Here is a 10,959-nt window from a genome sequence, read left to right as displayed (position 1 = left end):
AAAAGTCAGTGCACACACACCTCTCAATGAATGAACCTAGTGGTGGGTGCGTTCCATTAATTGTTCATGTTCATTTAATGGGAACACATTTACAATCTAATGAATTCTCATATAATGGCACTAGAAATAAATTTAACTGCGAGGCTCATTTTTAATGACACTGTCAGATCTAGCAATTTATTATTGTAGTTATTATTTTTTTGTTCAGGCAGAAATGTGATACTATGAAGGCTCAGCAATGACAAGACCGAAGACTGAAATAAATATGGTATGGCTGTAATCTTTTATTGTGGTGGATGAAATACTTGGTAATCTGATAATCTCATTAACCTGAATGATAGCTCCTAATTACTCAGTTACAGCCTTACGCTGAAAACTAATGACAGCGCCAGCATAATATAAAACCAGCCTTCATAGTGACCCTTTACTTACTGCACACTGGCCAAAGGTTCCAGCATACTAGAATGAACATGTTGAGAGGAAGGCGATGGAGAGCCGTCGGTGGGGGCGGATCAGGACAAGATCAATGGGTGTGACGAGGAGTGCAAGAGGCAGCAGGGGCCTCCAAGTAGGCCAATAAATAACATCCTAGCGAAGCAGCCCCCACCCGAGCCAACTCTCAAGCCCCCCGGCCCAGCCGACTGGGCCCCTTTCGATTATCGGCCTCCATGTGGGGGTGGATGGAAGACCATGGTGCACAATACACGCCTCATACGGACGGGATCCTCACTCACCTCCTGCTTCCATTTGTTGCGCATTCATCTTTCAACATGTGTGTGAGTTTGTTTAGGGGGTGGGGACTTGGTGGATGTGGGGGTGACACAGACTTACTTGCAAGAGGGTTGAGGAAGATATCCCTGTAAATATGGGATAAATGGGCTGATTTTTTTTTTGTACCTTTCTATCTTCAGCACAGACTCCCCACTTCCCCAGAAACAATACTTTATATTCTGGCATGTTACGAAGATGGTGGCTTAAACATTAGCCACAGTGACGTTCTTGCTAACAGTCATTGGAAAAGAAAAACTGCTGAAAGACTCCGACAATATTTTTTATGTGACTAATGTAAGCTATAATTTAATAGCCTATATGACTGACACACTCCCTAATCTTTTCTCTCTGCAGAGTGTGATACAACTCTGCAAGGAAATCTATTGCTATTGAAGCTTTTTTCCACAATGCCAGAAGTGATGTAATATACTTACTTTTGAATGGTGTGTTATATTTAAATGTGCTTATGATCATTTGAATTGTACAGAAATATGGTGGCCTTCTTATTCATGACAATTAAGATATCCATCCTGCGATCCATCCATTATCTGAGCCCCTTGTCTACACAAGCCTAATATATATATATATTATATATATATATATATATATATATATGAGGAGTTACTGCATCATTATGTGGTGGTGTGCTGTGTTGCTCATCTTGATTACAGCACACACATTCACTGTAAGAATAAGCACACACTTGCTAATGTTTTTCTTTGTCGTGTGGGAGCGCTTAAAGTTGAACTCATTCACTGCCAGCCTATGAAAAATGAATGTACTTTTTCTCTTCTATACCCGTCAATGGCAGCGAAAAATGTAAATTGAAAAGTAACAAACCCATTAGGATCTAGATGATTTACAGATTTCCCCTCAATTTTTTTTCTTATTTACCATGGCCATTTATTACTGACTCGTCATGAACACAACCAGCGCAGTCAGAATGACGCTCGTCATTGTTTTACACCCCCGTAGCATCGCACACACGTCACAGCAGTTGAGCTTCAGTCGAACATGTAGGTGGATGCAACAGTCTGATGATGAAAAAATGGATTTGAACATTTAAATACCGGCTGTCACTCACAATGAAATATGTTGCGCACGTCAAGGCATACAAATGGGTTGTTGGTGGAAGTTCAGACATCTGCCAAAGTCAGAAACTGTAGGTCGTTGTGGCCACAGCAGGTTGTTAGCAGAGATGATATGGGGGTGACTTTAGTGTCTGCCAAAATTCTTAAGTGAAGGCAGCAGCTACAAATGACTACCAGATGCTCTTGGCTGCGATTTACCTGTGTGCCAGAACAATCAGGCTGGACATTGCAGGCACAAGTTGCGACCTCCATGAAACGAGGCCAGCCGAGTTTTCCAGGCAGAGGTTTTTGGATGTCAGCAGTTGTGAAAAGTCTTAACGGGGACACATTCTGGAAAATGTACTTTTTAATGTTTGATACGAATACAAAGTTATGATACAAAATATCGAGTATGATATTAGACAACCGTGTATTTCTTTGATCTGCCTGCATCTGAAAATTTGTTGATTTTTTTTTAACCGATCAAATACCGGGAAAACCTACAGAATGAAGCTCCAAGCCGAGTGATTTCGTTATTAATTAATTAAGTAATAACAGATTAATTAATGCATTGCATTACATGAACATTGTTTGTAATGAAGTAAAACAGCAAGTTTTTTCTTTTAGAAACAGTAATGACACGTTCCTCCACTGTTCCAACCTGTTTGGTTCAGTTTTCTACTTTTGACACCCTGGACTGTTGACCAGAAGTATTTAAAGTCCTCCACCCTCGCTATTTCTTCTCCCTGTCGCCTCACTCTTCCTCCCCCACCCTTTCCAATCAAACATGTAGTATACATATAGTTGCTTCAGCTAATCTTTAGTCCTCTCCTTTCCGGTACATGCCTTCTCCTTTATAATTGTTCTCCGCTTGTCATCTACGAACATCAGTCCATGGGGATTCCAGTCTCACCTCATCTGTCAGCCTGTCCATCACCATTGCAAAGAGGAAGGGGCTTAGAGCTGATCCCTGATGCAATCCTACCTCCAACCTAAACTCCTTTGTCACACCAACAGCACACCTCACGACACATTTTCCTTCTCTCCTTTGTCTTAGGTTAATGTGGCCATTTGCGGTCGTTGTTAACCCAGGCTGTGACCGAGCCATTTTTGGAGATGCACACTTGGAATTGTTTTATGCTGCACTGGAGTTCTGCATGACTCAAAAAGGGGAAGTGTCATGTCACCTTTCTGCAACATTTTGCATTTGGAGGCAGCAAACGCACCACTTTGAAAGGGCTCCAGCCAACCTGTCAACATGTCAGCGCTTTTTAAGTTTTAACAAGATGGCTTCATAAGACTCACTTTATGTCCATTGAGGTGTTGAAACTTTTTCAAAACACTAATAAAAAAAAACGCACAGCAGTACAAATTTCAGCACCTTCATGCCTCCAAGTCAAGAATTTTGTCTGTATTTACACTGCAGATTTGTGTAACTCAACTGCCACTCGCTGCTGAAATATCACATACTTCAAAATGTTCCCATTGCGTGGGAGAATAAAAGCGGCTGAGTGTTAGTTGGACAAATACTATACATCGATTGATTGACGTGTTCAATAGAAAACACGATATCATGCATGATGGCTGCTTGGTTTCAAATTCAATGATCATTAGATTTCATCTATGATATAAAGTATGTGTGTTGATCTCCCCAGACAGCGTGATTTATCCCACAACCCATGAAGAAAGGGTGAAAAATAGATCCCATTTCACTTTCCACTCGCAGTCATCCATTTTCAGGTCTGCATGGAAATATACTCGAAACTATCTCAATTGTACAGCCCTGCATGTCCTCCCAGTCCAATCCATCCCTGTGGTGCGCTCGCTCTCATTCAAGCAGCCTTTAAGAAGCAGCTGCTGCTTAGCATCCATCGATGGGCTCACACATTAGGCCTATTTCCATGATGGAAAGCACAGATGAAGTTTGGATGTGTATATTATCCAGTTGAAATGGTTCTGTGCAGTGTGCATTTGTAAAAAAGGAAAACACAAAGGAAAAAATGTGTCACATGACACAGTGCAGATGCTTGAAGCATTCACGCCTCCTCAAACACGACACACTGTGGATAATTACTTTGCTTTATCCTCGTCTATAATTATTACTTACTAACTACATGCAGCCTCCCTGCAAATCCTGTAAAAACTGTCTTAGTTTATAATTTTTTTTTTTTTGTGTATCCAACATGGTCATGAAAGTTAGCGTATTAATTGCAGGGTTGGCTCTCTGAATGTTAACAAAATCAGTACAATTCCGACAGAATGTAAATGCCATCTCCTCCACCCCCGTCACTAGTCTTGTTCAAGGGCTGCACCATGGATGGCAACACCTGTCAATAACTGGGCTGCCAGAAGGTGGATGAGATTCCAGGCAATAGGCCAGTAGATCAAATGTTCGTTAGACCACTTGTCAGAAGCATGTTCAAAAATTAGGGAGTGCATACAGGCATCCGCCTCACAAACGAAAATGTAACAAGGGATTTGGGCTCAATTTTCATTGATAAGCTTAAAAACTGGCACATCTTTATTTTTGTGCCAGGGCAAGTCAAGTTTAATGTTTTGGGGAATTTGGCAGACATCGCTGTTCCCACTAAATGCTTCTGGTGCAACTGTCAATATGGTGACAGAAAGTAGACTAGACAAGTGGCGCAGGTGGAGTAATGAGATTTGGGTGAATTTGATTAAACGGAAGGCAGATAGACTGCACACTACTGTGCGCTAAATGTCATTCATAAATATGACAACAGCGTGCATCCAACACTCTGAATCCTTGTAGAAATAAATTCATTGAGTGCATTATTACTATCATCTTTAATAGATTATTAAACTCACCGCCGCTCAGCACAGGTGAGGGGTCACAGACAGACACAAGCTATCGGAAGGCGGTCACACTTCACAGCAATGATCTGTTATCGCCCACTTGTAGAGGTCTGTTTGCAGTAAAGTGCTTTTTGTGCTGCATGCTTCTGCAATTCAATTTCTGTTTCTGTAATGTCAAAGAGTGTGTGTGCCGCAACTGCGCTGAACTTAAAGGGAATGACGGGAGCTGCTTCTATTGTTCACTCTCACAACAGCGCAAACCTCCTTTTCTACATGCACCCATCCAAACAAAAGAAAACTCCAACTTTGTACACTGTTAGACTGAAATTTGTACTGGACTTTTTTTTTTTTAAACATACTGCTCTTCAGAGGAAATCAGAATCAGAAATCAGAAATCCCTTTATTGTCATGAAAATAGGGGATTCCGGTTTCCTCCCATGTTCCAAAAAACATGCTTGGGAGGTTAATTGAACACTCTAAATTGTCCCTAGGTGTGATTGTGTGTGTGAATGGTTGTTGGTCTACGTGTGATTGGCTCGCAACCAGTTCAGGGGGTATCCCGTCTACTGCCTGAAGACAGCTGAGAAGAAAAAAATTTAGTTTTAAGAGATGGGGGGTTGATATGTTTAAAATTTCATGTTAATATAAACAAAATGAACTGCCAATATGGACGATAATTAATTCATATATTCTTCATTTCACTTTCCTTCCGCGTTTCTTTAATCAACTACAGGACATGGACACAACAAAAAAGACACATTTGTCTTGAAAATGTTCAGAGAGAATATTTCATTCATCGAGATCATGTCTGTGTTTTAGCGACATTTAATTGTGAGTCATTATCGGTGTGGAGTTTAATGCAGGCAGTAGGTGGAAAGAAGGTCTGGCATGCGCAAGCAGACAGATAGGACACACGGCAATCCCCTTTCTGGTTCACAGCCAGTCCTTTAGAAGCAGCACTGCATAAGAAGCTTGCGTGGAAGATGAAAGGAACCATAGTACGCTGATACATTTGGCCTAGAGAGGAAAAAGAGGAGAGAAGCCTGTGGAGACGGAGAATGATTCACAGGGAGGAAAAAATAGAGTGGGCGCATTAGAGCAGTGGGAGATTTACACTGTGAGGCATGACATTTTCTATCACTCATTTACCTGTCAAACACACGCATGCACTCACATTCATTGTAATTCTGTGAAATCAGCTAGCACAGCAGTGACTCATCGCTTCGAGTGACTCTGTCCCTTACAACGGCCTCAACAACCTGCTCTTATAAGCCTGAAGCAGCGTGGCAACATCCACAAATGTGTCTTCCACAGTTATGTGGGGTGACATTGAAGGCAAGGCAAGGCGGCTCTATATATAAAGTGAATTTGATGCACAAGATAATTCAATGTGCTTCACATAATTAAAAGTACGTTTAAAACAATAGAGTTAAAGACATTTAAAAGCAAGTAAAATGTTAAACGATTGTCATTGACCAACAAAACGTTGGTGGTAGAGCTCTAGATTGGTTTAGGTCTCAGTGCTCTGCTCAATAAATGAATGCATGAACACATTTATATTATTTACAAAAAAAAGTAACATGGTGGTTCACAAAGGTTCTACAGCTTATTTTTATCAATATTTTTGTCTCGTTTTTGCTTTCATTCGACGTTCCGTTTCTTCCACATTGCATGTTTGGTTCGTTGGAGACTTTAAATTGTCTAATAAGTGCCAGTGTGCATATAAATGGTTGTCTTCTATGAGTGACTAGCGACCAATCCAATCTGTATTTGCAAAGCATTGTAAGAAAACAACCTCTGCATAGGAGGCAACCCGTTTGTAAAGACAATGACTGCTCAAGAAAATTTCCATCATCAGGTTTGTGGAAGGTATTTTGTCACAGGTATGTATTATGTTTGGATGGTTTGACTTTCTTTGATGGCTATCCGGCTCACCAAGAAAGCACATCTGTGACATTCGGAGCAATAGAAAAGTCAATGAATTAGCCATTCATCAATGATCATGTTAACTACGTCTGAATTTCCACCACATCTGCTTTGGAATGAATTTATCTTTTGAAATGTAAATTACAGCCGCCTCTGTTCAATTTACCGCAACATTTGTTTTTGACTGACACTTTGATAATGCTGTGGTCGAGAAGAAGACAAAAATCATTATTCTAACAAATTTGCCAGTTTTCAAATTGCTCTGTCAGAAGGGCTTTACTCGAATTGCAATCAGAGATCGCTCAGGCTTTTGTCACCCAGAAGAATTTGCGACGCCGTGGTGAAATGTCCTGTGCCGCTCTATGATTAATGCCTCAGTTGAGGGCAATGGAGCCCCTTTATTTACTTCAATCATTTGGACTCAACACGAGCGAGAGAAATTCAAAGCTAGGTCATTTAGATTGTGATGTAAACATGCTAACCACTAGGCTACCGTGCTGCTTGCTGCAAAGACAAAAATGACCTCATCTAAAAACAGCAACGCTTGTGACCAAGCAACAGTTAAACAGTACCGGTGGATGCCTCCAGCTTTGGGAGCCACATCATCAGCAACACAAGCTCATTAAACACAAACCCTTCCAACCCTGTGATTTGCACCAAAGGGGGTCACAGATGGTTGCCACGGCAACCTTTCAGCTTAAATGGCTTGTGTCTTTCTCTTGAGCATAATTGGCAGCTGTGTGATCAGGGAATGGTGGACCATTACAGTCATTATGATCACGAGCAAGGTGCAGTCTCACCTGGCCGACACCTTCTCTGCACGGCTCCGTCTCGCATCGAATCCCCTCATTTTCTGGAGCTCTGCATCTGTTGCTTTCAGCTTGATGTGTTTCTAAGGCAACATGGAGACAATTTCCTTGTGTTCGTGTCAACACGCATAATGAAATCATCATCCCTGTTTTCGGGGGCTGTCAATCATTTTGCCTAAATAGCGGTGGGAAATGCAGAGTGGCGAAACCATAGTTGTCATCTCACTCCCATTATGACAGTCATCACACAAGCTTTAAAAATCCACCTGAAGTTGAATGGCTCAGGTGTAATTCATGTTTTTATTATCAGGATAATGGCAGGAAAGAGATGGCACGTTTACACAAGTGTTCCCGCGATGCCTGTGGCTCCCTTCAACACACCCACACACACACAACCACAATGAGCGGGAGGTGTGATGCCAGCGACATGTTTAAAATGATTGGTCCAGTCTCCATAATCACACGACGGCAGCTCAAATCCTTTGAGGTCTGCCAGCTGTTTCATTCGACAGCTTTAATAAATGAGCTCTTCTCAAATCGGACCGCCATGTTTTACACGCAAACCATTAACCACAATTAGCTGTACACTGTTAAAAAAATGGGGAGTGATATTTACTTGAAAAAAATCGTCTTGTAAAATTTACTTACAATTTCTGACTGAAAAAACGTTACTAGGATTTTTCAAGTAAATGTCACTCAAATTGTTTACAGCGTGGTTGATGTCTTTCCGAGTCTATCTTCACCACTTGCCACTGTGATGCCCTGGTGCATTTTCCGCTGCCTTGGCAAAAAGCACCTGAATTCAACGAAACAAATACATTTTCCAATTTACGTAGTTATTTAAAACATTTTCTTATTATCATGCACAAAGGCAATACGCTATGATGGTGGAAAACATGCTCATCCGTTTCAGAAGAGTCATATCACTGGATATTGTAATAACTGCTAAAATTGGCTAAAGAGCAGTCCAAGACATCATAACCTGAATAGTTGTGAATCGTCATGTTTTCCAGGAAGCGATGTGACTGGAAACCCACCCAAGTGAAAGTAACATTTTCCCACACATGATGTGAAAAGAGCACAAGGAATTATGACTGAACAGCTGCGATTGGGACAGGGGTGGGGGTGCATAATAATGCAGTGAAGCAGGGGGGAAGTTACAGTTTGCAAGGAACCATAAAGATGGCACTCTGGAGTAATACAAATGTGTTTAAAAAAATAAAAAAGAGGAGGCTTCAAGTTGCACTGTCAAATTAATATTTCTTTTAAATCCACTATCTTATTGCTAACACATGATGAGAAAACACTAGTGCCAGGCTAACAAATAGCATCTGTGGGTCAAAGCTTGAACAATGGTGATTTGAACACAAACGGTGCAGCACCTCATGTAGACAGACATTGTAAACAATATTAGTAGAACTTGTTCCTTTTCCCAGTGTTATTGAGTAACAACTTAGTAAGCTACCATGCAGAAGGTATGTGTGCTATGTTTGGATGTCACGTCATGTCATGTCACGTCATCATCCACACCACTTATCCTGGTCCGGGGGTGCTGGAGCCTGTCGCAGCTGACTATGGCCGAAAGACACATTGCACCTTAAACTGGTCGCCAGGCAGTCGCAGGGCACATAGAGACACGATCACTGAGTAGGAACCAATCCCACGCTGCCCGCACGGTCGGGCAAATGCACCATTACACCATTATCGACTCATGTTTGGATGTGAAGTAATTAATTCATTATATTAGCACATTTTTATTGAGTAATGAAACCATTGCTTCCGTTCCTTGAAAGTTGATCCTCAAATTAAGTCACTGATTCGCGACACAGCTCCGCAAAGAAAAAATTATATGACGAGCCTTGTCACTGGATAATTTCACATTGCCAATTTGAGTATGATGGGTATTATTTATCATTCTTTTATGTGATTCTCATGTTATTATCTAAATATTGGCTCATATTTGAGCTGCTCCGGAAGATGTATGGAGCAAGGTTGGTTTCTATAATTGCGTAAATATAAATATTAAGAAGTGCATTTAGTCCCCACTGAAGGACCAGGTACCAAATGCATGGCCAGTTGTGGTAACTGTATGGCAGTCTGCATTTTTGCCACTCCTCCGTTACGCCACTCACTGAGCTGAAAATACTGAACATTTACCGTTCAAACTCTTCAGGTTTTGTTTGAATTTGGAGGTAGTCGAGGGAATAATGGATTTGATGATGCAAATTATTATTAAACCCCTGCTTCATGTAAGGATATATTTAGCACCCTAAAGGGTGTTGAACAGATTCCGCAGATAAGTAGCAAATTTGTCCAGCCCAAAGGAACCAGCTTTGACCATCTGTTTATATGTGGGCATCCTCTTCCAGTTCACCTCCCACGTCTCAGTTTCGTTTAGTGGAGAGTGTGACCCGGATACTGAGTGCTAGTGCACAGAAGTGGGGGTTGAGCGCTGAGGAGCAGATGGGAAATTTCAATGAGCTGGAAAATCCACATCACAAGATGGCCTTCCCAGCAGAGCGTGGATGAAGCTGGTACAACGGCCCCCTCATGTGGACATTCCAAAAGCAAACTAGTATGTCCTACACCTCCATGCTGCCATGTGCCAAAGTCTGGTCCTGGAGAGATCTATACAGCCTGTTTTACATATTTCTCTCCTCCAACTCCCCTGATTCAATGATCAGCTCATCAGCAAGCTTTGCAGAAGCGTTATAACCATCCTGAACCCTATGAATCAGTTGTGTTGAGGGATGGAAACATTTAATAAAGGCTGGACAGGGGCTTAGCGCGCCTGCTGTACAGTGACACGGGGCCAGGAGGGCTTCACATTTTACCGCGCAAAAAATGTGCATATGTTCACACACACAATAAATAAAATAAACTAATACATAAAATAAACGGGGCGGCACCGTTAGCCCGATGGCCTCACCGTGCAGAGGCGCAGGGTTTGATTCCGGCCTTCCTGTGTGGAGTTTGCAAGTTCTCCCCATGCATGCGTGAGTTTCCTCCGGGTATTCCGGTTTCCTCGCACCTGTCAAGCAAAGAAGTTGGTGGATAGGTGCATTCTGGACCACCTCCATGCACAGGGACCAGGATCATTTGGTGGACTTCAGATCTGCATTCAACACCATCATGCTGGAACTCAGCTCCTCCAAATCAACAGGTTTTCTGCCATCTGTCAGTTGAACTACTGCAACATGTTTGTGCAGTCACAATTGACAACGCGGTGAGAGGTGGGTGCAGCTCCCAATAGTTCAGTAGCAGCAATAGATGCAAATAGGAATGCTGTGCCTTCTCTTAACGTTCTAACCATGGGCATGCCGTTGAATTTCCTTTTTTTGTTGTTTGTTAGTATCTTTTAAACAATCAAAGCTCCTACAGCACAAAAACTTGATGTGATAGAGAAAACCAGATCAGTTTTGGGTTCTGCAACCTCAAACTAAAAATAGCAGATAGATATAACTGACAAACTGTTCTGTTTGTCACTTAAGTTATTGCTCGATGACTCAGTGCATCCTGCGACTGGCTGGTGACCAGTTCAGGGAGTAGTGCACATATCGCTCCTT

The sequence above is a fragment of the Idiotropiscis lumnitzeri genome, chromosome 1 (assembly GCF_059441095.1).
Source record: "Idiotropiscis lumnitzeri isolate Australia: NSW breed Sydney's pygmy pipehorse chromosome 1, RoL_Ilum_1.0, whole genome shotgun sequence".
NCBI classification, from domain to species: domain Eukaryota; kingdom Metazoa; phylum Chordata; class Actinopteri; order Syngnathiformes; family Syngnathidae; genus Idiotropiscis; species Idiotropiscis lumnitzeri.
Note: the sequence above shows the minus strand (reverse complement) of the source record.